The sequence below is a fragment of the Camelus ferus genome, chromosome 11 (genome assembly GCF_009834535.1).
Source record: "Camelus ferus isolate YT-003-E chromosome 11, BCGSAC_Cfer_1.0, whole genome shotgun sequence".
Classification (NCBI taxonomy): Eukaryota; Metazoa; Chordata; class Mammalia; order Artiodactyla; family Camelidae; genus Camelus; species Camelus ferus.
The window spans coordinates 11,639,046-11,666,204 of NC_045706.1; the positions used below are offsets into that span (position 1 = coordinate 11,639,046).

Here is a 27,159-nt window from a genome sequence, read left to right on the forward strand (position 1 = left end):
TACTTCTCAATATGATCTTGTGTCCCACGGTGCTGTTTCAGAGTAATGACAGCTCAGGATTTATGACTGTGGAGGCCTACGTGGAAATACTTTAAATAGAGAAAAGGCGAGTAAGACAACAAGCATTTATTCAGCAAATGTTCAATCCTTGGATGGGAGCTAAGTGAGTTAGAAAAGTGGAGAAAATATCCCTGGGCTTGAGAAGCTCAGAATTTTGTTCACTATACACTAGGCGATGTGCAAGATGCTTTTCATGTACTTTGTGGTAATTTTTATGACAGTTTTTCCTTAAAAAGCAAGATGAGTATTCCTGTCTCCCTTTTGTAGACAAGGAGCCTTGAATGAGAGAAGTTAGATCACTTACCTATGGACACACACCTAGTGAATAGTAGGTTTGGTTTTGAACCTGAGGTCTCTTAGAATCCCAAACCCACATCCTTTCTCTTGGTGGTTTTCAAACTTCAAGAGTCCCAAGGAATATGACCAGTTTATATCCCATTTTGCGTGTGTGTGAATCTGGGTACTTTCTACTGACCCGGCCGTCCTGGACTAACATTGCTTTCACCTGTTTAATGTATTAGGCTGTCACATAAGACTTCATTTGAAGAAAGAGTCTTATGGATGTGTTGCCTTCCGCTATTAAGAATCATTCTAAAAAGGCTACAAACTGTACGATTCCAACCAAATGACATTCTGGAAAAGGCATAACTACAGAAACAAACAAAAAAAAGATCGTGGTTTCCAGGGGTTTCGGGAGAGAAAGGGAGGGAGGAATGAATAGATGCAGCACAAGGGATTTTTAGGGAAATGAAATTATTCTGTATGATACTATAGTGATGGCTGCATGTCATTAACCCTTAGAATATACAACATCAAGGGTGAACCCTAACGTAAACTATGGACTTTGGTTGATAATAACATGCCCATGTAGGTTCATTGATTGTATCAAATACGCCACACCAATGAGGGATGTTGAGGGTAGGGGCGTATATACTGTGGGTGGGGAAGGTTATGTACAAACTCTCTGTATTTTCTGCTCAATTCAGCTGTGAACCTGAAACTGCTCTAAAAAAATAAAGTCTATTAATAAAAAAAAATCATTCTAACGAAAGTTCCAGTCAAAGTAGCAAGTATTGGGTTAGCCCTTCCACTGACAGCAATTATAAAAGCTGGAGGAAAATTACACACCTTATATATAAGATGTTATATACAAGATATATATATGTGTACTATATGGCTATGTCTATTTGCAGACACTGGAGAGCAACCAGAGCAGGCAGGAACTAGAAGGAACACAATCCTTGAAGGGCTTGAAAGCCTTGAAGTGAGTTTCATCTCATGTACTTACCTCGGCTCTCCCCGCTGAGGGCACCATCCAGTTCAGCAAAGCCAAGCAGAAAGTGGCAATGTTACTGGGCCAAAGAGATGGTAGATGGAATTTGAGTCTGCAGGTAAGGATGGAGGGGCAAAATTCTGGGGAAGAGTTAGCTACGATGAGGGTACTTTAAATTCCTTCCCAGGTCATTGGTTGTCTCCCAAGATTCCCACACACAGAGTAAGACTCCAAGGAGCCCAGGAGACAGCAGCCTCTGGGATGTGAGTTTGCTGAGCAGAGATCCAGAAGCTTCCCACTGCTGAGGGGACAGAAACTGGGTTTCAAGTTTTCTCAAATTGGAAGAGGGTTGGTAAATGCCTCGGATTTTCTGTCAAAATCCTAGAAGGACCATTCTCCGGGAGAGAAGGCAAAACTGAAATAGACCAGTCCTAAGAAAGTCTTAAAACTAACCCTCAATAGAATCAAGGTGATTTGCTGGATTTCCAAAAACCCTAAAAAACGAAACAATAACGAACTGTTTGGGAGAGAGGTAACATCCCAGAGCTCCACATCAAAACAAATTCACAGTGTCCACCACTTAGATGAGAATCAAAACTCAGCCAAGCAAAGCGATCCACTCTCTCCCACTCCACCCCGTCGCCGTATTAAAATAGCCCCAACACTGCTGTCCCTGCCTCCGAGAGTCACTCCAGTCTGTCCTATTATGATGTCCATTTTTCTTCATCTTAGATAGAATGATTTTTTCTCAGTTTGAAAATTTTCAGTCTTCTCCCCTCCCCTCCCCCTCCCTCTCCGTACCCCATCCCTCCCCTTCCATCCCAAACAATTTGGTCCAGAAGCCCTTAGGTGGGGCCAGGTAGCTTGGCCTCTGCACAGGGTGTCTAGGGACCCAGTGCCTGGACAGGTGTGGGTCCTGAGTGCACTGAGGAGGGCACTTGTGTCTGTGTGGGGCCGGGGTATGGGAGGGAACCCACATGGCCTGGTGGGAGGGCCCTCCCTCAGAGGGTGACCAGCAGCTGTGATCTGAGCATGAGCAGGAGGAGGGCGGCCAAGCGTAGATGTTGGAGCCCCAGCAGGGCGAGAGGGGCACCTATGTAGGAGGTGGTTCAGTAGGTTTCAGAGCCCCAGTGGAGTGTGTGTCCACGTGGGACAGAATTTGAGCTGCTTCTCCTTCCTGAGATTCCCGGGTCCAGCCTCACGTCCGCTTTCCCAGTTCAAGCTTATCTAAACCCCCTTGATCTGGGCATCATCCCAGTGACTTCCCAGCCCCCCTCCCACCAACCCTTTCCCACTGAAGCCAGTTGGAGTTGGGCACAAGGCTTTTGCAACCAGAGGAGTCCTGGGTGACACACACGGACCACAAGGCCCTAAAAATCAGCAAAAGCAGGTCTGGCATGAGACCTGGAAGGAACAGCCCGGTGGTGAGGCTGGGCTTCTTTGCGCCAAGACCACCATTCAGCTTTGTCTCCTGCAAGTTGATGGGAAACAGCAGGAAATCACACTCAGACTTCCAGAGGCTTCTCCAGGATACACCTGCAATCTACTTCTCCATTTATAATTACATGTACTAACAAGTTCATGGTGGTGATACATGAAGACGCATATTATGTAATCAGATTGTCTTTGATGGTATAGTTAATGCTAATGTGATGATTATGTGTGAACATTTAAATATATGACACTCATTATCAAAAATTGATTTAAGAACCAGACACCAGTTTTTTTCCCCCTGGATTCTTTTATGTTCTTTGTCTGTATGTTCTTACCAATTCAGTAGGATGGCATGTGTTTAAATTATTCTTTAATGAAAGGACCTGGCCGGCCTTCTCTTAGCTGTGACAGCCCATTGTTCTCAGTTCTTCTCTGGAATCCCTGGGACAAAAGCTGGTCCAAGAGTCCTTTCCCAGTAGAGACCCTACTCCCACCCTTGGAAACTGGAATAAATAAAATTGAAACTCAAAGGGCAGCAGAGGAGGAGAAAGATGAGCTGGGGCTTGAGGAGGTTTGCATCTGGGGGTCACCTCTAAACACCTGTGTGACCTGGCACACGCCAGTTGGCCACTCACTTATAAATTTGGGCCTGTAAAATATCAGGCAATGGAGGACAGGTTAAATAAATTATGATGCATACAATAAAATACTGTGCAGCTCTTTGAGAGAAGGCAGCTAGGTCTCTTTGCTTTGGCCATTCCAAGATCTGCTGTTTGAAAAAGTTTTCACGTAGATTATTATCCTATTTTTTAAAAAGGTAATTAAAATATGCACATGTGGAGATACAAGTTGTGGAGAAATAGGCACCCAAAGATGATTAATTTTTAATTCTGAGAGGTGAGATTATGGAGGACTTTTGGTCCTTAGAGCAAATAAATATTTCTGTAATATTTTGGACATTTTATGATATGTAAATATTTCTTTTGTAAGCAGGGGGCAAAGAGAAATAAAGATTAACCAGTTAAATAGAGGAAAACCCAGATATTTGCTACCTTCCCTTCACGCTTGAAATAACACTTTTCTAAGGCCATTGTCCTTTCTGCAGTTCTTCTCCACCGTGGGAACTGGGGATAGACTGGATCTTTGAGAATCTTTGAGAAATGTATTAATTTCAGTACAAAATCAGGACTGAAGCAATAAGAATTAAGTGCCGGTGCTTGGCTTGTGTAAAGCATACCTGGAAAACACATTGGCTCTGTGGCCGCCTGCGGGACAGGTGATTTATTGAGACTCTCATTCCTGTGCTGTTCTTGCAGCTTGTGAGCATCAGTGGTGTTTTCCTCCCTCTGTTCTGTGCAGGCCCCAAGCCCTCCCCGGCTGGGGCTCTTGTGCCTGAATTGCCTTGGTGTTTCAGACTCAGAAATGGCACCTGCCAGGCACATGGGACAAAACTCCCGGACCCATCTTGGTTTTGTTTGGGGATCTAGGCTCTCAGAGAAGCTGAGTGATGTTGCAGAGGTGGCTCAGGTCAGACAATGAATTTGGGCTCCTCTAGGACTGGGAAGGGGATGGGTTTGAGTGTGTGTGCGTGTGTGTGCGTGTCTGTGAGTGCGCAGTTCACCAATACTATTGCCCTGAGTTCCACTGACATGGATTAGCCAGATATGGAGATGGCTGTGGGCTGCTGTGGACAGAGACTACCAAGCTCAAGGTCTGGGGTGCAGAGGGACGGGGGGGTCTCTGGCTGAGCCCTCACTCGTGGAGAGGGTGTGGGGGAGCACCTCTGGGCTCACCTGGGCTCCCAGGGCGGATGACCAGACCCATGGGAGCAAAGCTTAGCAGAAGGAGCAGTGGTAACAGGGCAACCTCCACACACTAAGGGCGGGCCTTACCCACCTTTTCTGGGCACCACATGACCTCCCAGGTGTCACATGATCTGTATAACCTCCTCTCTTGAAACATGATTGAGATAGAATTTCTAGTTACCTAAGCATGTGAGGGGCTCAGAGCCAGATCTAATTGGATTTTTTTTCCTAAAGGAAGTAACATTTTTTTTCTTTTTTTTTTTTGTCAGCTGAACGTTGAGGAGCAAGTCTGTAGCCACTCCGTTTTTCTTGCATTGCCCTGCAAAGACCTCACCGTGTCCTGGACACTTCCTGATCCTCATCTTCTCATGTCAGCCCTCAGCTCTTGCTCAAAACGGCAGCACGGGAACCCAGTCGTTACCTCCCACCCAGCTCGCTGCACAGGACACGCGGACCGTACGCGGGAGCCACTGCGCTTAACATCAACAACTGGGCCAGTGTTTCCAAAGTGACCGTGATGCATCAAAGCTGAAAGTGGCCCCAGGAAGGAACCCAGCACGCTGGTTTACGGCTCCCACGGTAGGTGCTGCACCCCCCACCTGAGTTTCCCCTGCCCGCTTCCCCCCACCCATAAGTCTTTTGAATGAAAGGCCTGTAACTGCTCCTTTGGGCTTGGTCTGGGGTTTGGCTCCTGTTGGGCACTTAGTAAATGCTAAACAGGGTGAATTGGCTCATGAACGGTCTTCTGCAAGCCTTTGATCAACCCATCGTCACTCAATTAATAAACAACACAGTGAGTCCCTGCCACGTGCCTCTGAGGATCTGCGTCACCTGGCGAGCCTGGAGTCGGCCCGGGTACCTCGCCCCAGCCCTCCGTGCAGTCAGCAGCTGTGAGCCTTTGTCTCTCCCCGGACTGCGAAAGGGGAAGGACTGTAGGAGATGGAGGCGGACTCCCGGCTCTCTTTCTACCTGCTTTTCTCATGCCAGTTGAGGAGGAAAGTTTAGACTTCAGTGAAGTTTCCCGGCCTCCACCCGCCACCACTCGCCCTCCCCCCACCCCCTTTCAGCTGAAGAGTAGATGGCGCACACCGGCCGCAGAACCTGGGAGCGCTGAGCATGAACACCCAGTGGAGGCTTTGAAAGTGATGTGTGCCAGGAGCCACTTGCCCAGATACCCGATCCCCTCATTGGTGGATCACTGTTTCCATCAGGCAGCCCTTCGTGATGTGCAAGCCAGGTGGCAGGTTCGGGTCATCAACAGGCTGAGTGGGACCATTTGGCTGCCATCACCCCTACTGGCCAGCTTTGCAGGTCAGGGTGCTGTCATGTCACGGGCAGAGCTTCCAGGAAGGGCTGTGTCTGTCTCTTCTCTGGCTGCAGGGCTTCCGGGAAAATGTGCTATGCTGGGCTCAGACTTGGAGGACTGGGGATGCAGAGTGGGAAGCCAGGAACAGGGGAGTAGGGTGGGGCGAAAGAGGGTGCTGGGAGATGGTGGGAGAGTCCAGATGCAGGGAAGATGGAAATCCTAGCAAGTGACGTTGTTACTGCCTGCTGGGCACTCTGCTAATCTTTTTATCTCATTTCAGCCTCAGCAAAGCTATGAAGTAGATGCTGGTACCGTCTCCTTCCATGATGAGAGAACTGATGAATGTCACACAGTCTGTGAGTGGTAAGCTGGGGTTTGCGCTTAATTTGATTCTAGTGTCCAAATAACCTCTAGCTTATCCTGTCTTTTAGGGGTCACACACCAGAAACAAAATGTTCTAGACACCGGGGCAAAGCCAGCTTCTGATGGGAAATATTTTATATCCTTCTAGCTGAAGAAACTGACCCCGGACTTTTAGGCTGTGCCCAGCCTTGAGCTGTAGAGGAAATATTTTATGACACTTATTACGTGCCAGGATCTTTCACACTTTCTATCTCATTTAATCACAGCAATACTGTAGAATTTGTTCCTCCCATTTCACAGATGAATAAATGGAGGTTCAGAAATGCTAAATAACTCTTTCAAGGTCATATAGCTAGTAAGTGATGGAGTTAAGAGTCAATCCCAAATTTGCTTCCCCTCAAACTCAAACTCTTTCCGTTCTAACAATATTTCCACAAGTGGGTGCTGAATAACCCTAGTTTCAGGATTTCCCAGTGAAGAATGGTATCCCAGACAAGTCACTTTGACAAGTGTGGCAGGCCACCTGCTTCTGTCAGCAATCAATAGTGTGTGTTCATGTATTAAAGGCCCTGAGAAGTCCTGCAGTCAGTAAAGCTTTTTTACACTGTTTAACTCTGACCTGCTCACTCTTATTTGAAGACAAGACTCTTTTTCCCCCATATAACACACTTTGAGAAAAGTCACCCTGTACTGTTGGGGCCCCCTAAGCCCAAAGAAGCCAAAGTTTACTGTTGAAAGGTTTTTCTCTTCTTCCAGCTTTGGCCTATAAATAAGAACAGCCAACAGTAGCTACTACATTTTAAAATGTGCATACCCTTGATAAAACACTAATATATGCACAAAGATACTTGTATGAAGTTCACTGCAGATTTGTTCACTGCAGTTGGAAACAACCTAAATGTGTACCGATGGGGACAGAAAAAAAAGCACACTCTATCCATACCATGCAATGCCACACAGCCACTAAAAAGAATGGGCTAGCTCTGTATGAGTTAACGTGGGTAAGTCTCTGAGATGTATTGCTGAATAAAATAAATTAGAACAATAGATTTAATGTGACCCATGTATGTGAAATTAAAAGCAACTCTACAGTTTTTACAGAGACCTATATGTATGTTAATGAATAACATAGGGGCTGGAAGGAGACACAAGTTAATGACAGTTTTCACCTCTGGTGTTTGTGGGAGGTCAGCTGGGATCAAGGACACCTATTAGTCAGATCAGGGTAGACTAGACCACTGGCTCTTAAAGTGTGGTCCCAGAGCACTTCAGCATCACCTAGGAACTTGTTAGAAATGCAGATTCTTGGGCTCTCCCCAAGACCTCTGCTTTAGAAACTCTGGGGGTGGGGCCCAGCAATCTATGCTTTAACAAACCTTCCAGGTGATCCTGGTGCATGCCGAAGTTTGAGAATCACTGGGTTAAACCAACCAGTGCTTTCCGACAATAAAGACGAGGAGCAGGGCAGCCCTCTTCCACCTTGTAACTATGCCATTTGATATGTGTGGTCTCTGGATTTGCTAAGATTGATGAAGAGAGTCTGGAGTACTTCTGCGTATAGCCCATTGGCCAGAACTAGTCACATGACCCCAACCTAACTGCAAGGGTTGCTGGGAAATGTGGGGGGTGGAGTGGGGCGCATATGAATATTTAGTGAGTGCTCTGTCCCACAGGATGGTGGTCAAAGAAGACCACAGACTCCTTTGTTGAGCTTTAAATTTTTTTAATAAGAAGCTCAAGTTAATGAGTGACCTTTGTGATTTTTAAAAACCAGGGCTGATGAAAAAGTAGAGCCAGCCTGTTGTAGGTGTGCACCTGTATTTGTGTGTGTGTGTGTGTGTGTGTGTGTGTGTGGCGGGGGGACGGGAGGGTATGTGCACGGAAGGCTAGGTAGCGAGGGAAGGTGTGTCTCAGAGCCAGGAGAGAATAATGATCTTGGATTCTTCTGTTTCCCATGTGTTATCTCGTTTAAATTATCTCACAACCACCCTCTCTGATGAGTACTGCTATAAGCCTCATTTTATGAAGGCAGATTCTGAGTCTTAAAAAGGTTCCACGACTTGTTCAAAGTCACAGCTGGCATAGGGGGAGCACAGAGAAGTGAGCCCTGGGTTTTCTAACTTGAAAGCCCTCTCTTTTTTTCTCAGTGATACCCGCCGCGATTTCTTTAATGGCTTCATCCCCGTGTGGGTGTCTTACATGCACACTTGTATGTGTATGTACACAGGCAAATAGCTGGGCTTCTTTCCAGCTTCTGCCCTCACCCCACATCCGCTCACCCTCAGAACTCTCACTGCCTCACTGCCTCACCACATCCCCAGCCCAACACAAATCCAGCTCCACAACTGTTTGCAAATCCTGTAGATTGTACTACAGGCTTGCAAAGGTGCGCGGAGTAGGCGCTATGGCACGTCACACGGGCAGCCTTCTTTAAAATCCTCTATAAAGTTTCAGCTGCTTCACCCACTCTTCTCCCTTCTCCATGAACTCTTTTTAACTTCTCCAGCTATTTGGCTCCAGGCTCCAGCCCCCGGCCTCACTGCACTTACCATCTTCACCTGACTTACAGAATTCAGAGCAACACAAATGCCTAGCAAAGCCACACCGCTCCCCTGGAGGAGCGGAGGGCCCGGGCGGTTGGCTTGTTGCTCGACTAAACAGCCAGGGGACTTCACATCCCATCAAAGCCATGGGCAGGCTGAGCACAGTCTTGCAAATTGCTACCCATCCAGTTGTCCTGAGAAAATAATAATTACCTTGACAATGCTCTTGGTTGAAAGGGGGGGTAGAGATAGGGGAAACATTTCCATGGAGGAAATAAAGGCATATTTCCAGAAGAGGCTGAGTGGGTAGAGCTGGTGCGTGGGAACCCAGTTACCATGGTCTAGGTATTTCAGGGTGTGAATTCTCAGTGAAAAGGCACCTTAAATCATGAATGTTTGAAGATAAGAAGTCAAATTCCAACCGGTGTTCCCCCTGCCAACCTAAGCTCTTTCAATTGATATGAGAGATGAGGCATCAGAGAAGGCTTCCTTCCTTCCTTTGTACAGAGATGGGTGGGGAGCCTTTCTCGGGCCCTGTGATACCAAGAGAGGGAAACAAGAAATGACTGGTGAGGGGCCAGATGAAAGTGCCAGGCATTTGCCACTTTTTCCTGCAGGTGACATCTATTTACAGTAACTCTCGATGCCAACAAAGCCTGCTTTTCCCACCAATGTCCTTGTTATAATGGTGCTGGACAGGGACATGGAAGACACGGAGGCTGCCTTCTCTCAGGCTGGCAGGTGCCTTTCCCCTGGAGCTTCCATGGCAGCTGCCTTCCAGCCTCTGCCAGCAGCACACCAGAGCAGGGTTGCTTGGATGTCAGCGACATCATGGCATAGCTGACATGATGCTGAAAGTCACTTCTGCTTCTCCCCTGGCCCCTCTCCAGGCTGGAAGTGGTCCTTTCACATCAGAAATCACCCACATAAAGTCATCCCTTCCAAGGCTCTGTGTGATGTGCCTCAACCTCTTCCACTCAGAAACCCAGCCCTCCAGAGGGCAGCAGATGTCTCCCAACATGGTAAATGTCTTTGAGGTCAGCTCTGTTGTCTTTAAAATTTTTAAAAATTTTCACTCTGCTGGATAATATATATGTGTTAAATTTAAAATGTCTTCAGAATAATTGCAATTTTTCCTCCCAAGACTTTGAGTAGGATAGATTGTCCAGAAAACATGCCATGTTTTTCCTGGGGTTTTACATAGCCCTGGCCTTTCCCTGGGCACACTCTGGGGTACTCAGGTCAACAGATGCCCCTGATTGTTGGCTTGTCAGTCAAATCCTTCTCAAATAGTTTTAATCCACATTTCCAACTTATTCCCTAGGAGGCCCCAGTTGGTACGTGCCTTGATTTTCCAGGCAGCCTGTGAAGCTGGGGTCTTGTCTTGTCTGCCATCTGCCTTGCATGGAGTGGTGACCCCTGAAGTGTGGGTGCCTCCAGCCCTTTATGACAGCACAGCTTAATCTCCCAGGGTGCCATACTTAGAATGGCCAGCAGATGGCACCAAGGTGTCTGCTAGAGCTGCCTGGCAGGTTTGGTTTGGATCTGGGTTGATGAAGGAGGGAAACATAGCAGTCAGTGTATGACAGTCCCTCTCCTGGGGCCGCGTCCCCCACTCTCGCGCCCATCAGCCTTCAGGGAGGAGAGTAAGGGGACGTGAAGGAAGCCAGGTGGGGGTTATCCCTCCATGATTTCTGCCTGTGTGGGGATAGAGCAGGATGCTGGCTGATTCAAGATTCCAGAAGCATCTGAGAATTCCCCTTCTGTATCAGAGACGCTCCAGGCAGCGTAGAGAAGGTAGTTCAGCACAAGGTGTGGGAGAAATTTTTCTATTAAGCAATAGGATACTTATTAAGAGGAATATGGGACTGAAATTAAGAAATGATAATATATTGAAATACTACCATTGTGCCTACCACCACCACCACTGCCATCATCACCACCACCATCACCACAACTACCACAACCACCACCATCACCATCAATATAACCACCACCACCACCATCACCACCATCATCACCACCACCATCAATACAACCACCACCACCACCACTATCATCACCACCACCATCTCACAATTACCACCACCACCATCACAACTACATTTCAGAAAGTAAGTGTTCTTTCTGTCTACACATCGTTCCTGTCCCTTTTCATGTCTTCTCATATCTTTGGGAGTTTTCCAGAAGACCAGAAGAAGAGCGATGGTGTGGGTGCCCTCCATATGAGAAAAAAAGGCCCATCGTGCTTCAGGAGGAGAAGAGAGAGCAGCTAAATGGGAGAAAGGCCACACCGGCCCTCCTCACTTGGAGTACTCCAGATGGAGAGTGTTAGGTGACTTGAACATGAAGAATGGACAGCTTTGCTCCTCCTGGGCACGGGGCATGGTACCTGGATGACCATGAGCAAGACCTTTGACGTTTACTCCCTAGTCCTCCATTTGATATTTATGGCAGGAATACAAGATCACACGAAGTCACTCAAATGTTCCTAATGATGCCAATGGACATTTAAAGGGGGTCACTATAGCTTCTCCTAGGAATACATAAAAGCCCTGGGCAACCAGGCTTCCCAAGGCATCTGGCACAAGGAAGGTTTTATCTGAACATCAGCAGAAAATGAATGCCAGGCCCTTTATTGGGCAAAGACCAATGTGCCTCCAGGCCATGCCTGCCCTCGGGCCTCTGAACATTCCAAATGGGGAAACACACCAGGCTCAGCAAAGAAGCTCACACTCCTTGTTCAGAAGGCCAGGTTTCTCCAGGAAAAACTTGTAGAAAGGAGAATTTTTTACCCCCATCCTCTGTTGGTGTGGGTGGCTGGAGGCCTGCCTTTACTGAATGTCGTGTATGTCAATCGTAAGCACAGCTGGCGTATGAACGGATTCTGTACGACTCTGCTGCGAACATGCGCACAGGAGAGGCACAGGTCAAGAGGCAAGAAAGACAATGTGTGTCTATTACTCAGTTTTATGCATCTAATATCACAGGCAAATATGGACACCTGGAGACTATCAAACCCAAATTAGAAACTCATTGGAAGAAAAGGACAGTATTTGCACAGATCACCCATAAATCTTCAATAACTAACTCTCCTTGGGCATAACATCAAATGTTCACTTTCTTTTTAGTGTCTCATTAGGAAGAAAATTTATTGCCCAACTATTGAACTATGTCAATTTTTTAAAAACATTGTGTGAATATTTCCAGGAACCACATGGTTGATTTTACATTAGCTTTCTGCCACTGAACAGGAAAAGGCTTGGTCTTTCCAATGATGAAATGACACTAATCATGAAATTAGAGGAGATAGCATGTACTCAGTTGGAAGCGACAGCAGTTTCCCATAAATGTATCATAGCCCTGGCTCCTTTTGATAAGTTGGAATGATGTCACTCCCTGCAGCCCAGACCAGGGCACACTCCACTTCCCCTGCTCTCCCCACCCCCAGCACCTCTTCCCCTATCTCACAGTGGGTCCAAAGGGAAGGCTTCAGGGGAGCCAGATTCTTACGCTGGGGTGTGTTTTCCAGCTGTGGTTGCTCGCCTGCCTTGGTGGGAAGAGCCTGCAAAGGACCAGGAAGGAAAAGAAAAACGTTAAAGAAAAATCAGTGAATTGCATATGGTGCCCATTAAAAATAATAAATAGGCCAGAAGATGAAGGGCTGAGCTTACATATGTGAACCTGTCTCTGCCAGGACCCTGGCATCCAGAGCGAGCAGGAGGGGCTGCTTCCTGTTCGTATTGTCCTGCCTCAGACCAGAGCAGAGTGGCAAGAGCTTCTCTGAGCAGCCGGGAGAGAGAAGGGGCGGGGGTGGGAGCAGAGACTTGAGGGTTTACCCGGCCCTAGTCCCCATCTTCTCTGCGGGCTCTTCTGACAGGAGACTATCTTGACCACAGGGCCTCCAGTCAAGGAAGAGGGAGACATGCGAGTGACTCTTTGGAGAGTCAGAGGGGCGTGGGAGCAAGATTCTGTAACACTGAGACCCAAGCCTCCACTCACAGCTGGAAATGAGACTGGCTGAGTTTATTTCATGGCCCAATGTATGGTCTTCTTCCCAGTTCTATTGTGTTGTCCATGTTGTCTGTCTGTCTGTCTGTCTGTCTGTCTGTCTGTCTATCTATCCATCCATCTGAGACCCGTAATACTCATATAGAACTAAGATGGAGAAGAGTCTCTTCAAGATGACTTGGAAGATGCGTATGGAATTAGCCGTGAGCCTCATTTCCCCTCCCACCTCAGATTTATGTTTTGGGTCTTTAATTAAGGGTTCCTTGGATGAGTGCCCCCTTTCCTTACAAAAATCATCTGCCTCTCTCAATATGCTACTAATATTGATTTTCATTTTTCAATTAATATTTGAGCATCTAATTGGTTAAAGAGGCTGAGAGGTACAAGAAAAGGACTTACATGCAAATAACCAGTATCTGAATAAGCAGATACTATTTTGAAACTAGATATGTGTTTAGTGTATGTATGCGTGTGTGTTTACATATGTGTTTACAAATGTGCTTTTTAATTTTTAAATACTGTATTAGTTTTTCAAAATGACTCAAAATATGACTACCCATAATCCCAAAGAATTTGTAAAAAATAAAATTTACACATGTACACAGTTGGAAAGTACTGAAAGGTGTGCTTATTTCTTATAAATTGAAGCATAGTCGGTTTAGAGTGTTGTGTTAATTTCTGGTGTACAGCATAGTGATTCAGCTATACACATATATACTCCTTTTTGTATTCTTTTTCATTATAGGCTGTTACAAGGTATTGAATTTAGTTCCCTGTACTATACAGTGGGGCCTTGCTGTTTATCTGTTTTATATATAGTAGTTAGTGTCTGCAGATTCTGATCTCTTAGTTTATACTTCCACCCCCTCTTCCACCCCTGATAACCACAAGTTTGCTTTCTACGTCCATGAGTTTGTTTCTGTTTTGTAAATAAGTTCATTTTTTTTAGATTCCACATATAAATTATATCATATGGTCTTTTTCTTTCTCTTTCTGGCTTTCTTCACTTAGTATGACAACCTCCAGGCCCATCCATGTGGCTGCAAATGGCATAATTTTATTCTTTTTTATGGCCGAGTAGTATTCCATTGCATGATATGTGTGTGTGTGTGTGTGTGTGTGTACGTACATATAAAAGGTGTGCTTTTAAATGTCTTATGTATACATCCCCAAACTCAAATGCAAAACTCTGGCAAAACCTCAAAACTTGTTCCAGTTAAAAAACCCCAGAGTATTAGTTTCCCATGGCTGCCACAAAAAAGTATCACCAACTGGGTAGTATAAGACAACAGATGTTTATTCTGTCACAGTTCTGGAGGCTAGAAGTCCAAGATCAAGGTGTCGGCAGGACCATGCTCCCTTTTTGAGCTTCTTCTATGGTTACTGGCAATCCTTGGCTTCACTCCAGTCAGTGCCTCCGACATCACATGGTGTTATCCCTTTGTGTCTCTCTGAGCCTCTTCTCCTCTTCCTGTAAGGACACTGGTCATAGTCAATTAAAATTGACTCCAGTATGACCTCAACTTAACCTACATCTTCATTACATCTACAGAAACCCTTCTTCAGAATAAGGTCACATTCATATCTATGAGGGGTGAAGACACAGACATATCTTTCTGGGAGACACAATTTAACTCATACCAGTTAAGAATACTCAGTTTCTTCCTAGGGCTCGTGTTAAATTGTATACATAAAATTACCTAACATTTTATTGTTTCAGAATAATTAGCTGAAGAAAGGCCACCAACATGCTTCCCTGCGGGTTTTTCCCCACGTGACCAGGTAAGAGTAATAACCCAAATCTGGGGGGAGGTCTTTAAAGCCACTCTCTCCAACATGTTCCCTCCCATCTTCTAAATGAACCTTGAGAGCTCAGGCACGAGGGCTGCAAACAGCATTTTCACCACATGGGGGCAGATGTTGGATGGCACAACTGTGAACATTAAAAAAAAATCCTATTCGGGTCAAAGCACTGGCATTTCTGGCTGAGGCTGAGGCTGAGGCTGAGGAATCTCCTGCGTCTGTTTTCATCAGGGGAAAAGTGGGCAAAGGTGATCTGAGGGCTTTTTGTCCTGCATGAATCTGTCATGGGGAGAGCAGGAAGGCTATTGAACTACAAAATATATCTTGAAGCTCTCCTTTCTCTCCACTGCACTAGCTCGAACTGCCATCACCCAGCTCCATCCGCTCTCCACACAGCAGCCAGCCCTTAAAAGCCTCAATCGAATCATGTTCCTTTCTTGTTTAGGCTTTCTATGAGTCTCGCCTCCTTCCACTGCATCCAGAGTGAAATCCCAAAAGCGTGGTCTGCATGCTTCTTTTCTACAGTTGCACAAACCTCTGGGAATTGAGTTGACTCTTTCGGCCTGCCTTGGTTATACACCTACTGCTAAACCAGTCCCCAGGGCCAGGGGAGACATGACCTTCTACGAAGCCAGGGTCCTAGAGTGGGAGATGGGCTTAGCACCACCCAGGCCTGCACTGACGTGGGGGAGTCCTGGGACCTCACAGAACACCAGTGAGCAGAGTCTAGAAGAGAGGAGGAGGGAAGGTTGACAATACACTGTGACAAAGGGCCGTCATGAGCCCCTCTTCTACTGGAAAGTTCTCTGGCAGAGATCTGGTAGGACCAGGCCAGATGCAGCAGCCCCAGGTCTACAGGGAGGGGGCTGGCCATAAAAGAAAGGAGAGGGACGTGTTTACTGAGGAGTACAGCACAAGCAAGGTGTCGGAAGAGGGTAAGGAAGGAAAGGACCATTTAGAAGCCAGGGGAGTGGTGTTACTCCATTTTCCTGGAGATTCTACAGAGTTCTGGAAAGGTCACTTCCAGGGTCACTTAGATGGCACGCTAGGGCTAGAGTCCAGGGAACCAGCAGGTGGAGACCTCCTGCCCTCCTTTCTGCCTGAGTCATTGTATTTGCTTTTGGGAGGGCGGGGTGAGAGAGGGGCAGTTAGTTCTTTGGGAAAAAAAAAGAAAGACTCTGCACTCGGAAGGATCATTGCTTTTCTGTTTGGACCCAGAGCACACTGATCTGATGGCGGAGTGGGTGGGGTGGGGTCTGCATGGGGCTGTGGCAGAGAAACGCTGCGTTCCTGGCTGGAGGTGCTTCTGTTGGTGCAGCAGCCGGCTTGCGTGGCTCGGATTTTCCTTTAGAGATTTCTTTGTCATGATTAAAGTTTATACTCACAGGGTCATAGGCTGAGTAAATATTTTCTTAGGCAAATCTGTAACTTATTGAAACTGAATGTGCATGTGATAATGCTTTCGTGCCGGCAGTGGGGCTTTTGGTGAAGAAATCAAGAAGAAGGTGTATACAGAACAACTTGTGAGGATTTGCCGGGGGGAAAGGGGTTGCCTGCTCTGCTCCAAGGGTGGCCGTGGACCCATACGCTCAGGAAATCAGACCTGGAGCAGCCCCAGCATGGACCTGGGTCTGTCCCTCGGGTCGTCATCTGCGCCTCTCTCCTCCTGAGCTGAGCCAGCATAAGTGACCTGTGTAAAGAACTGCCTGGGGGCCATGCTCAGCACAGGGTCACGTCCCAGAGGGCACGTCCCTGTGACAGTCACAAAGCGTTAAAACTTCATCTAAATTGTTACCAAAGTCAGTCCAATCAAAATAGAAACATGTGCACAATTCATAGCAAAATGACTCCAAATCTCTCTCCATTCTTCCAAATGTCTCTGAGCCTTAGTTTTCTCATCTGAAAAATCTAGAGAATAATCTTGTCCACTTTGTAAGATGTTGGAGAGCACTGACTGCCAGGCGTATATTAGCCATCATCCAGTGCAAAGTGGGACCCTCACTATCCCTTAAAACTCCCCCGGGCTTAAGAATGAATCCTGTAAAAATGGCACAATGCCCAACACACGCATGAATTCTGAACACCAGACGTTCTCGGCTGGCTTCCTCTTGGCTGCCACAGCCTCTTTCACACAGGTCTGACTGCAGTCAGAGCTCCAGGGGAAAGCTGTTTGCAGAGAGCAAGCTGGGGAGAGGCAGGCTCAGAGGGTTTCCACTTGGGGTGCTCAGAACAATGACCATCTCCAGCTCGATCTAAAGCCTTCGATGGAAGGGGCAGCATAGTTGGGAAAAGTCAGGAGTTTCCATGGGATAGCCCAGGAAGTTCTGAGCACTGGTCTAAAAATAGTGATATTAATCATGGGGCTTTCTCAGTACGGCCACTCCAGCCCCCTTCCCCTTGCCTTTCTCTATGAGAAAGGGGGGGAAATGGAAAGCTCACCTCCTTGGCTTTAAGCTAGGAATGGCCATGTGACATGATCTGGCCAATCAAATGGAAGTAAAGAGCCCTGGGAACTTCTAGGAAGATTTTCATTTCCTTTCTGCTTTTCCCTTCCATCTTTCCCTCAGAAATGCAGACAGGATAACTGGAGCTGTAATAGCCATTTGAGGGTCATGAGCAAAAATTTAAGAGAATCACAGAGACTTCATCCTGACATCTTAGAACCTGTTGAACCAACATCAGCAGAAGTCTACTGGACTTCTTGTTGTATGAGGGAAAAAAAAAAGCAACCTCTTAAGTGTTTAAGCCATGTTATCAGTTAAGGTACAGTCTAACCTTCTGTGACAAAGGCACCCTAAAAACCAGCAGCTCAAAGCAGATTGTTCCTTCTCTCTCTAGCAGTTCAGAGGTGAGAGGTACAGAGAAGGCTAACTTCTCTGCTCCATGAGGTCACCCAGGGTCCCAGGGTTGTGGCTTTACCATTTCCTGGATTGTTACGCTCCATGCCATGTTCAAGGTGGGCTTAATAGAATCATGCCTGCATTCCAGTTCCTTAGGAAGGGGCCAAAAAGAATGGAAGCCAAGCAGTCTCCTTTGTAATGGGCATGACCCAGAAGTTGTATGTCACTACTGCTTATGTCCCATTGGCCAGACCTTAGGCACATGGCCTTGCCTAGCTGCAAGGGAAGCTGGTATTATTAAAAGGAAAAAGGGGAGAATAGGTATTGGGTGGCCATTTGCCATATTGATTGCATTTTTTGTTTTAGCTAAATGCATTCTCTAATCAGAGCATTAATTATAACAATAAAATTAAATTTATTAAGCCCCTATTATACAGCAGGTCCTATTTTAAGTGCTTTGCATTCAATGCCCCATTTATTCATGATTTCTAAGAGTGGGTAGTTTTAGCGGATAATCATTCCAGGATTTTTCTTTAGAGCTGGATGCCTGGAAATCAGAGGAAGGATTTACAGATGGTTCGTTATGACCTAAGCTCAAGTAGGAATTCTCCTGAGTGTTATGAACATGGAGACCAAGGGTAATGTTATTTTAGAACTGGTTAAATTATAAGGCCATGTGAGTCACAAAAGGTGCTTAAACCCACCTAAGAAAAATGTTGAATTCAGATAAAGGAAAGACGATGTTGGGAGTCATGAGGGCCTTTCAGATAGCAGTTGATATAAAACAGGGGCTGGCCGACTATAGCTCATGGGCCAAATGTGGCCCACCATCTGTTTTGTAATCAAAATTTCACCAGAACACAGCCTCACCCATTTGTTTATGTATTGTCTTTCATGCTATGATGGCCAAGTTGAGTTGCGACAGGGATTGTATGGCCTGCAAAGCTTAAAAATACTTATTATCTGACCTTTTGCAGAAAAAGTTTGCCAACTTCTGGCATAGAAGTTGGATTGGTAGAAGGGATGGAAAGGGAAGCATAATGTAAGTGGGAAGAGTAAGTCAGATCTAGGTCCAAATGTCAGTTTGGTTTTCATCAGCTTTGAGTATGTTAACTTCTCAGAGCCTCAGTTTCTTCATCCATAAAGTGGGGATAATGGTAGCTTCATCTCCAGGGCATCATGATGATTAAATGCAATAGCATGGTACCAAAGGTGAATAGTGCATGATTGTTTCTTACTCTCTACCCTTCCCCAGTCAGATGTCAGTAAAAATATCTGGACAAAGAAAGACACGATGTGTCTCAGAGAGGCAGCTAATGTGATGGGAGAAAATGGTGCATCAGGAAAGTGTGGGAGGTGAGGATAGACTCTACCTGCTAGCAGGAACAGCTATGTAATGTGCTGGCCCCGTACAAAATGAAAATGCAGGGGCCTTTATTCAAAAATTATTATTAAGAATTTCAAGATGGCAACAGCAGAGCACTAAGCCAAGGTCAAGCCCTCCTAAGGGGCCCCATGTGCTCTGCGCACATGGCTGTGAAGCGTCTAGTCACCAAGGAGGTCCCACCATCCTCAGGGCAGACTGTGGAAGAGCAAAGGGGATGTGGGCCCTTGAGCAGTGGAGTTTGGGTTCTAGTCTCGACACTGATGCTTGCCGGGTGTCTGGGCTGATCAATTACGTGTTCTGAGCGCTGGTGTCATCTGTAAAATGGAAGGACCAAATGAAACTGTGTTAAGTCCAGCGTGTGGCACTTCATGCCCTTAGTAAATGACAGTTTTCTCTCCTTTGATGAATTTATTCTTTCTTGGTTAACATATTTACTTTACATATTGTGTTGATCTGGAACCTCATAGAGAACACAACAGCCTACAGATTGGGACCAGACTAGACTTTGCTTCTCAATATACAGTCACTTCCATGCCGATACCACATCACTTTCTCCAGGACTGCCTCCTAGTGTTTTGGAAGCTCAGAAAGGTGCTAATGGAAGGGAGAACTGCATCTTTCTCTTTGCCAAACTCTCCGCCTCCCCATGCCTTTGAAGTTTCCAGAAATGCTCCATTGAAAATAAAAATTCACTTTCCAAACAGCCCATGTCTTGCATCCATTTGGTGGTAACATAATGAAATTATAGAGATCCTGCTCATGGCCGGGGCCCTCGGTCCTGCAGCAGATTGAAGCATCCATGCTCCCAGGAAGGGGCAGGAGCTCCAGGCGGCACCTCCTGCGAGATTTGTATAATGTGCATCTGTCAGGCAGTAATTTGGAATTTGCGGGCTAGCAAGTGACACCTGCCCTCCCAGGAAGCCACTCCTGCTCTCTGGAGGGAAGTGATGGGTCCCCGTTTGGGGAGGCGCTGGGGTAGGAGGGCCCAGGGTGATGGAGGTGTTTCCCGGCTCTTAGAGAAGCTCTATCGTGGAGCCAGGAATCAGCCGGTGCCACACGGAGGATTCTGCTTTGCTCTCATTTTTAATAAAAATGGTGGCTTTCTCTCCTCATGTTGTTTCCATTGTTCTGAAATGAGTCTCGGAGGCTGCCAGCCTTCCACTATCCAGGTAGAGAAGCAGGGTAATGCATATTTAACAATCAGTGCTTTTAGCTGCTGGACGAGGCGTGCAATGGGTTTAATCATGTGCTGAATTTTGAACTTGGCAACATGAGCACGACCTCTGCCTACTGGGACAGAGAGTGCTTAAAACCACCTAAGAAAAGTGTTGATTAGGGGCCTGATAAATCACTGGGGGATGCTGCAGTTTAGTTTTGTTGCTGTTGTTGTTTTTACAATGGCACCGTGTGAAGAAGCCTTGGAAATGAGTAAAAAACTCATTTCTTCGGAGTCCATCTGGGCAGACAATACGTTCAGTGTGTCGGATTCCCATTTCCGGTTCTGCAGTTTCTGCTGGTGTATTTGGCCTTGGCGCGTGCTGATGGAGCTTGGAGACGCAGGCTCTGAGCACACAAAGAGAGTGAGTTACATGCCCTTACAGCTCCTTCTACAAAGGGAGGCATGCAAGGAGGTCATTTCTTTTGGTTCAAATGTACAAACAAATCCAAACGGCTGGATAACCATTTCTCCCTCCTCCTCCCCCTGGCACCACCCCAGGGAGTATACAGTAGTCAGCATTACACCTTGAACTTCTTAGTCAACAAAAGTCAATTGTTCTCTCTAGCCAGTCCAGTAGCCCTCCGCTGGTCAAATAAGGTCTCCCACTGCTATTTAAATGCCAAGGCAGACTCAGCATTTACCAAAAATAAATGTTGAAGTAAAGATTTGACATTTATTTTCAAAGTGAGAGGCCATCTTCCCATCACAGCATCCAGTTTGTTAGATATTTTTTTTATTGGACCAAATGGTTCATGTTGGCAAATAAATATAAATCAGCTTATTAGGCCAACAGGCTTACACGATCTCTGTTCACCAGGCTTTTATTGAAAAGGTAGATTCTGAGTTTTTTAGGTGCAGACATGAGCTTTCTTGGTAATGGCCTATCAGAGTATGCTAAGGCCACAGCCTTGCAGATCTGATGTGTGAAGTTTGCCGAATCTTTAGTTTGTTAAATTTGGGATAGCGTGATCTCCAAGGAAGGTAATAGAAAATGGAATAGAGCATTTTAGCGGTGGACTTACATCCAAGTCATGTAAGAAACTCCCCTAAACAGCTCATCACAGTTCACTCCTGGGGCTTTGAAGAAGGGTGAGTTAGCATGGTAATAGACCAGTGCTCAGTCTGCAGAGTTTGGATACCAAGTAGCGTTCTGGTTCTGCGTAAAGTGTTGTACTTCGCTCCATTGTTTCTTTGTGGTTTCAGATGACCAGAGTACCCAGGTTCTTACCCTTCTTGGAAGCATTTGTTCTACTGCCCCTTTCCTTCCTTCCTGTCCACTTGAGGTAGTTGATCGGGCATGGCCAGGATTGCAGAGTCTGTGGTCAGAGGGCCAATGTTATGCCATAATCCTCAGGAATGACTTCTGGACAAGGCTGGTTATATAATTTGTGGGGTCCAGTGAAAGATGGTTATTTAGGTCCTAATTCAAAAATTATTAAGAATTTCAAGATGGTAACAGCAGGGTCAAGCATAGAGCCCTTCTGAGTCCAGGGCCCTGTGTGACGGCACAGGTCACACACCCATGAAACTGGCCTTGCTTCTGGGGGTAAGTAAGCATGGGGTTAAGGTGAAGGAAGTCATCACAGTTCCACTTTTGATTCTTCTTCCTGAGAATCTAGAGGGGAACACCTCTCAGAATTAGCGACCCAGCCCCCAGCCCTCCCTGCAATGGGAATGGACCTGGCCCTCATGGAGTGGACAGATGCTAGAGGAAGGAGCATATCTCCAGAGTGTACCACATTAAGCTCCTGGAGAAAACCAGACAGAGAAAGCTGGTCCCTGTGTATGGCTGCAGCAGACTGTTCAGGGACAGAGGAAAGCCACTCAAGGGCAAACTTTCCTGCTGGGACTGCTCCAGCTTTTAGTCCCCCTGCTTGTTCCTTTATTCCCTCCCCTATAGGCTGGTACATGGTGAAGTGGTACTAGAAACCAGCATCATCCAACCTTCTACCTTACACACTAAGACAATTCTAACAGTACTCAGGGAACCAGGGAGGAAATCCAAGGAATAGGTATCATACCATCTTTACTTGTTTGAGACAAATCAGAGGTCTGAGGAGATGTGCCTCAAAACAGTAAGCCAATGAGAGACTCATGAAAATCTTCTATGCTGTAAATGATGAGACCCAGCAGGCAAATGATAATGAACATATATTTGAAGAAATAAAGTTTAAATATGAAATTCTTATAAGAATAGGAAAAAAAGGTATTTATATGAAATAAGAGATGATAATTAGTTAATTAGACAGGCTGAAATAAAAGAGTTGTTGGCATAAGTAAGAAAAAATTTTGTGGAAACAAATCATGCAAAAATAGAATCTAAAATAATACTATGATCATTTACGAGCAGGACTGACACTGTTGAAAATTTTTATCAGATGTAGAAATCAGGCTTGAGAAAACCCTCCCAGAATTCAGAGGAAAAGGTCAAAGAGAAGAAATCAGTCAGAGGGATAATAATTGATATAGAGATGAGATTACATGGCTATATGTGTCCAAGTGGAGTTGCTGAGGAAGAGAAAAATATTCAAAGATATAATAGTAGAAAACTTCCCCAAACTAAAGAAAGAACTGAATTCATAGATTGAAAGTGTGCTTCATATACAGGTAACAGTAATTTAAAATTGCCAAGACCCAGATAAATATCCAGATCTTAAATATTCTTGAATTTTAAAAGCATTCCTTGTTACCTAGAGTGGGAAAAAATTGTCAGTTTTGCTCCAGAATCTTCTGCAGCATTAGAGCTTATAGGACAATGGAACAACATTCATAAAGGTTTGTGAGTAAAAAGGACTTCAGTGCAAAGATTGTAGGGTTGGCTGTAACACATGCTTTTTGTGCCCTGCACCATGTTCTCTCAGGCCACCTGTGATTTCAGCTGTCTGTGGTGATAGTTCCCAGACATGCTGTCACATGCCCCATCAAGTTACTTGGGGAGTTTTTCTGCCTAAGAGCTCTATCCAATGCTGTAAAAGCCAGAAGTAAAAGAAAGTTGGTGTTCTTGAGGGCAACTCTTGACCAATTGGAGATGGAAGTTGGTGAATGAACACTCTAGTCTTCCATCCTTTGTGGAACAATTTTGAGACACATTCTACATGGTTCCTCCAGGGTCCCCAGTGGCATTGAGCCCCAGGTGCCCACTCAATCATATGCCCATTATCAGTTTTTCTATCTTCCCCCTCTCTCTCTGCTCCCTCACTGCTGTTTCTAGGAACAGCTCCAAAATAAACTACTCATTCCCAAGTTCTTGTCACAGGCTGGGTACAACCCAAACCAAGATCCCCTACCATTACTTATTGTTGTATGAAAGCAACAGAAAGAAATTCTCACATATTTAAGGGCTTAGAAAATGTACATCTCTGACTTTTTGTGATAAAATGAGAGATGAACAAAGTAGATCTCATGAATGAGGAAGTGTGTAATGAAAATTTAAAAAAGACCAACAGTGAGCATAGAAACCAATTAAGAATGGAATTATCCAAATGACTGTGGTGAATGTGTTTTAAAGCAATGTAAATATTATAAACCTTGAAAAGACAGTGAAAAATGACATAATAATAAACATTAAGCTGTATTGTTTTTTGATGTTTATTAGTCAAGGTACATAGCATAAAGTATAAATTTTAAAGTCTAAAAGCTATATCTTTAAGATCAAAAGCAATCTTATCCCTTCTACCCCTGTTCCTGAGTCATCCAGTTTCCTTCCCTACACGTAGCCCTTTTACCAGTTTATTTTGTGTCTTTCGGAAATATTCAACTCGTATGCCAGCAATTCCATAGGGACCCCCTTTTTTGCACAATGAACATATTAAGGAGCTTTGATATTTTCACCTGGTGAATTTTGTAATAGTGCATTGTGGACATCATTTCTTCTTTTCTACAACTGCAGAGTATTCCTCTGTATGGATGAACCTCAGGATTTAGTGAATAACCTTAGCTAAGGTATCATGTTACTTGTCTCCTTCTCCACTAAAACTCTTTTCTGTCTTATTTTCCATGACACCATGCTTTCCTGTTGCCCTGAGACTTCTTTGGTTGCACCTTCTTGTCTCCTTTGCCATCTCCTCTTCATCCACCTTGTCCCCTGAATGTCAGAGTTACTTGAGTCTTGCTCTTAGGATCTCTCTTTTCTCTCTCTACACTCCTCCCTAGGCATGCTTACTCATTCTAGAGCTTTGAAACCATCTATATGCTGATGCTTGCCCAAGTTCTATATTCAACCAAACCTCATGTCTGAACTTCCTCATATCTCCCATAGGCACTGCAATCTTAACATGTCCCAAACAAGACTCGAGGTTCCCCTCCAACCTGGCTTTTCTCCCAGTCTTCCCCAAGTCAGGTCACAAGAGCATCATTTTTCTAGGTTCTCAAGCCAAATCCTGGATAAAATTCTACCTCCAAAATATATCTACAGTCCTTCTACCTTTTTCGTCTCTGCAGTGCTACCACTACTGTGCTGACCATTTTCATCTTTCTCGTGGACCACAGCTATGTCCTGGCTGGTCTCCCTGTTTCCACTCTGTATTCCTACAACCTATTCCGCACTTGGCAGCCAGAGAGACTTTGTAGGATGTAGGTCAAACTTTTGTTTCTGAATCATGCTGTGATATAGCAACTTGTTTTTGGGTTTGACCCCCTGCAAGACTGAGGTTTCCTTGAGACACGACTTGTCACTGATCCTCCAGCTCCTAGAGCACTGGGTACATCTACTAAAGTAGGAAATTCACATGGAAGTGAGTTTCCAAATTACAAAGAGTACGTTTAGGTCAGGTTAAGAAGGTATTTTCTGAATCACTATTAAAATAAGGGTGATTAGGGCCAATGGAGGCTATCCTGACCCATCTCCCATCTCAATGCCCTTTTCTTTTCTTTCATTCTTCAACCTTCAGATGACTTGAAATAGTGTTTTTAGAGAAGCAAAGATCTCTATGGGCTACCATATTTCTGAGTCTTTGGGAAGGTTCCCTGTCAGTGTGTAGGGAGCATTAACAATAAAATAATAGTACTGAGAAAGACTCAAGATTTCATGTTATTATTCTATTTGTGAACAATAATGATTATTACAATCTATTCCACTGTATGGACATTTTAAAGACTGGTTAAGCAACTGAGAATTAATTTATTGGTAATGAACATTTGCAGCTTCATTAGATACTCACAAGCCTACTACATTATCATTATCTGGATGCTAAATTTTAATTGCATGCAGCCTGGTCCCTCAATAATTAACACATTGTATATCCCACCTAATTCACAAACTAATTGTCATTTCTTAGATCTTAATATTACTTGCTAATTTTGCCATGGATAAAAAAAATCTGACTGTCAAAACTCCAGAGAAAATGACATTATACAGGCACAATAGTGACAAAACAAGTTAATTTATTGCAAAGTTACTGAGAGAAGGACTTTTTAATTGCGTATTTGTTACCTTCATAAAAGACATAAACGGCTTTTTAGTTACATATTTGCTTGTTTCTTACATATTAAAAAAGTGTTAACAAGCCTGATTAAAATTAATTGCAAGGTCCGAGATCTGAGTGGGGATACCAGCGTTAGCTAACTTCTAACTGAAGCTGAAAGAGAAAGAACGAAAGGAGATGTTGGGTGGAATGGGAATCAGAACAGATGTTTGACTGTGAAGATGGAAAATAATTAAGTGACCTACCAAGAAAAAAAAATCATCTAAAGAGAAAATCAAACTTGAAAATAAATAGGAAAAATTTTATCCTGGTGATATTAACAGTTGGTAACAGTGATCCGCTTCTAAAGGCTCAAATGGAACAATAACCAATGTTATTACACGACTTTGAAAGAAGCACACTGTTGTTATAGTATGAAAAACTAAAATAATGAAAATGTTCCTCATTATCACAGAATCACTTGGTAACTTTCAAAATCAATATTGACTTAACCTGTGAATAGCAAGTTCTATATAAACTTCTGTTGGCAAAATGTGGAATCTTTAATGAGCTGGAGCTGCCATATTATTTAGAGAGATTGACAGATGGAAAAGACTCTAACCTTTTATCTTCATGATTGGTTGCTTCAAACAATAAAGAAGACCACCCTTTCCGATGTGACATTTCCTAGTACTGCTACATTCAAATGTCCCTCAATTTAGCCATTATCTACACAAAGAAAAGGTGTCTTTGAGCACTAACACGTTAGATATGTCTCCAAAATTGAGAAGTAGCTTTCCCAACTACTAGAACATGCCTTCTAGACCAGGGATGCCCAGGAAAGGGATTTTGTATATGGGGGAAAATGGCCATTTATACCATGTATAGAATGAGAAGTAGAAAAGGCTCATATCTATTCCATGATTCACTTGAACTGTTTATGTTCAATTTGGTGCATTTGAGCCAACATGGCTCTTCATTGTTTCAGCAACAAATTAAAGTCATCCATCCTGTTTAGAAACACTTTTTCCCACAAAGTTGTCCACTGATTGGAAATTCTCTTATCTGATGCTATTAAAAGTGATTATTGATCAATTGAAAAAGTTTGCTAAAGCAGGGAATTCTAAAGGAGGACCATACTTGAAATATTTTATTTTTACTTAAAACATATATCTGTGCGTGAATTCACTTCCATTTTGATATGAGGCCAAGGTCTTTGCAGTAAGTGTGGGCTTGTTGATTGGACTCCATATTGTTTTTCTTACATTCAGCAAATCAATAAGGCATTGCCTATCATTTTCAGAGTTAGTTTATTTAAACTGAAGCAAGAATTTCAAAGTGATTGTGAAGGAATTTAAGTGCAAAATCATTCCAGGTTTAATTTTTGACCATTTTTCTCTTCCATGACTAGCTGAAATGTTTTTTATTAAGTGCTTCACTCTTATCCAGCCTTTTCAAAGAACACTAGGTTTAGCTCACGAGTCATCCCATGTTCCTGGGGCATTTACAAAAGGTTATAAGATGAGTAAGAGAGCTCCTAATTTAACAGATAAATTTGGAAATAACTTAAATATTAGGGGGTTTATTTTTATTTAAAAGGCACATCTAGGTCATAGAATACTGTAAAGTCATCAAAAACATTTTTGTAACCTACTTAGTGACTTGGAAAACAGTTCATGATATGTTAAGTGAAAAAGTAGGTTACACAGCAAG

The 27,159-nt window shown here is 44.5% G+C and overlaps 1 long non-coding RNA gene across 7 annotated transcripts in view; it reads left to right on the top strand.

Moving 5' to 3' along the window:
* Positions 1–27,159, top strand: part of LOC106730726 — a 64,067-nt gene that overhangs the window by 16,980 nt on the left and 19,928 nt on the right. For 6 of the 7 annotated variants that reach the window (XR_004323771.1, XR_004323772.1, XR_004323769.1 and 3 more), the window contains 3 exons: positions 4,842–5,151; positions 6,159–6,241; positions 14,516–14,577. This is a non-coding gene — a long non-coding RNA (uncharacterized LOC106730726). Of the gene's footprint in view, positions 1–4,841; positions 5,152–6,158; positions 6,242–9,674; positions 9,807–10,971; positions 13,360–14,515; positions 14,578–27,159 lie in introns of those variants that run through there. The other variant, XR_004323773.1, reaches the window with a different exon arrangement.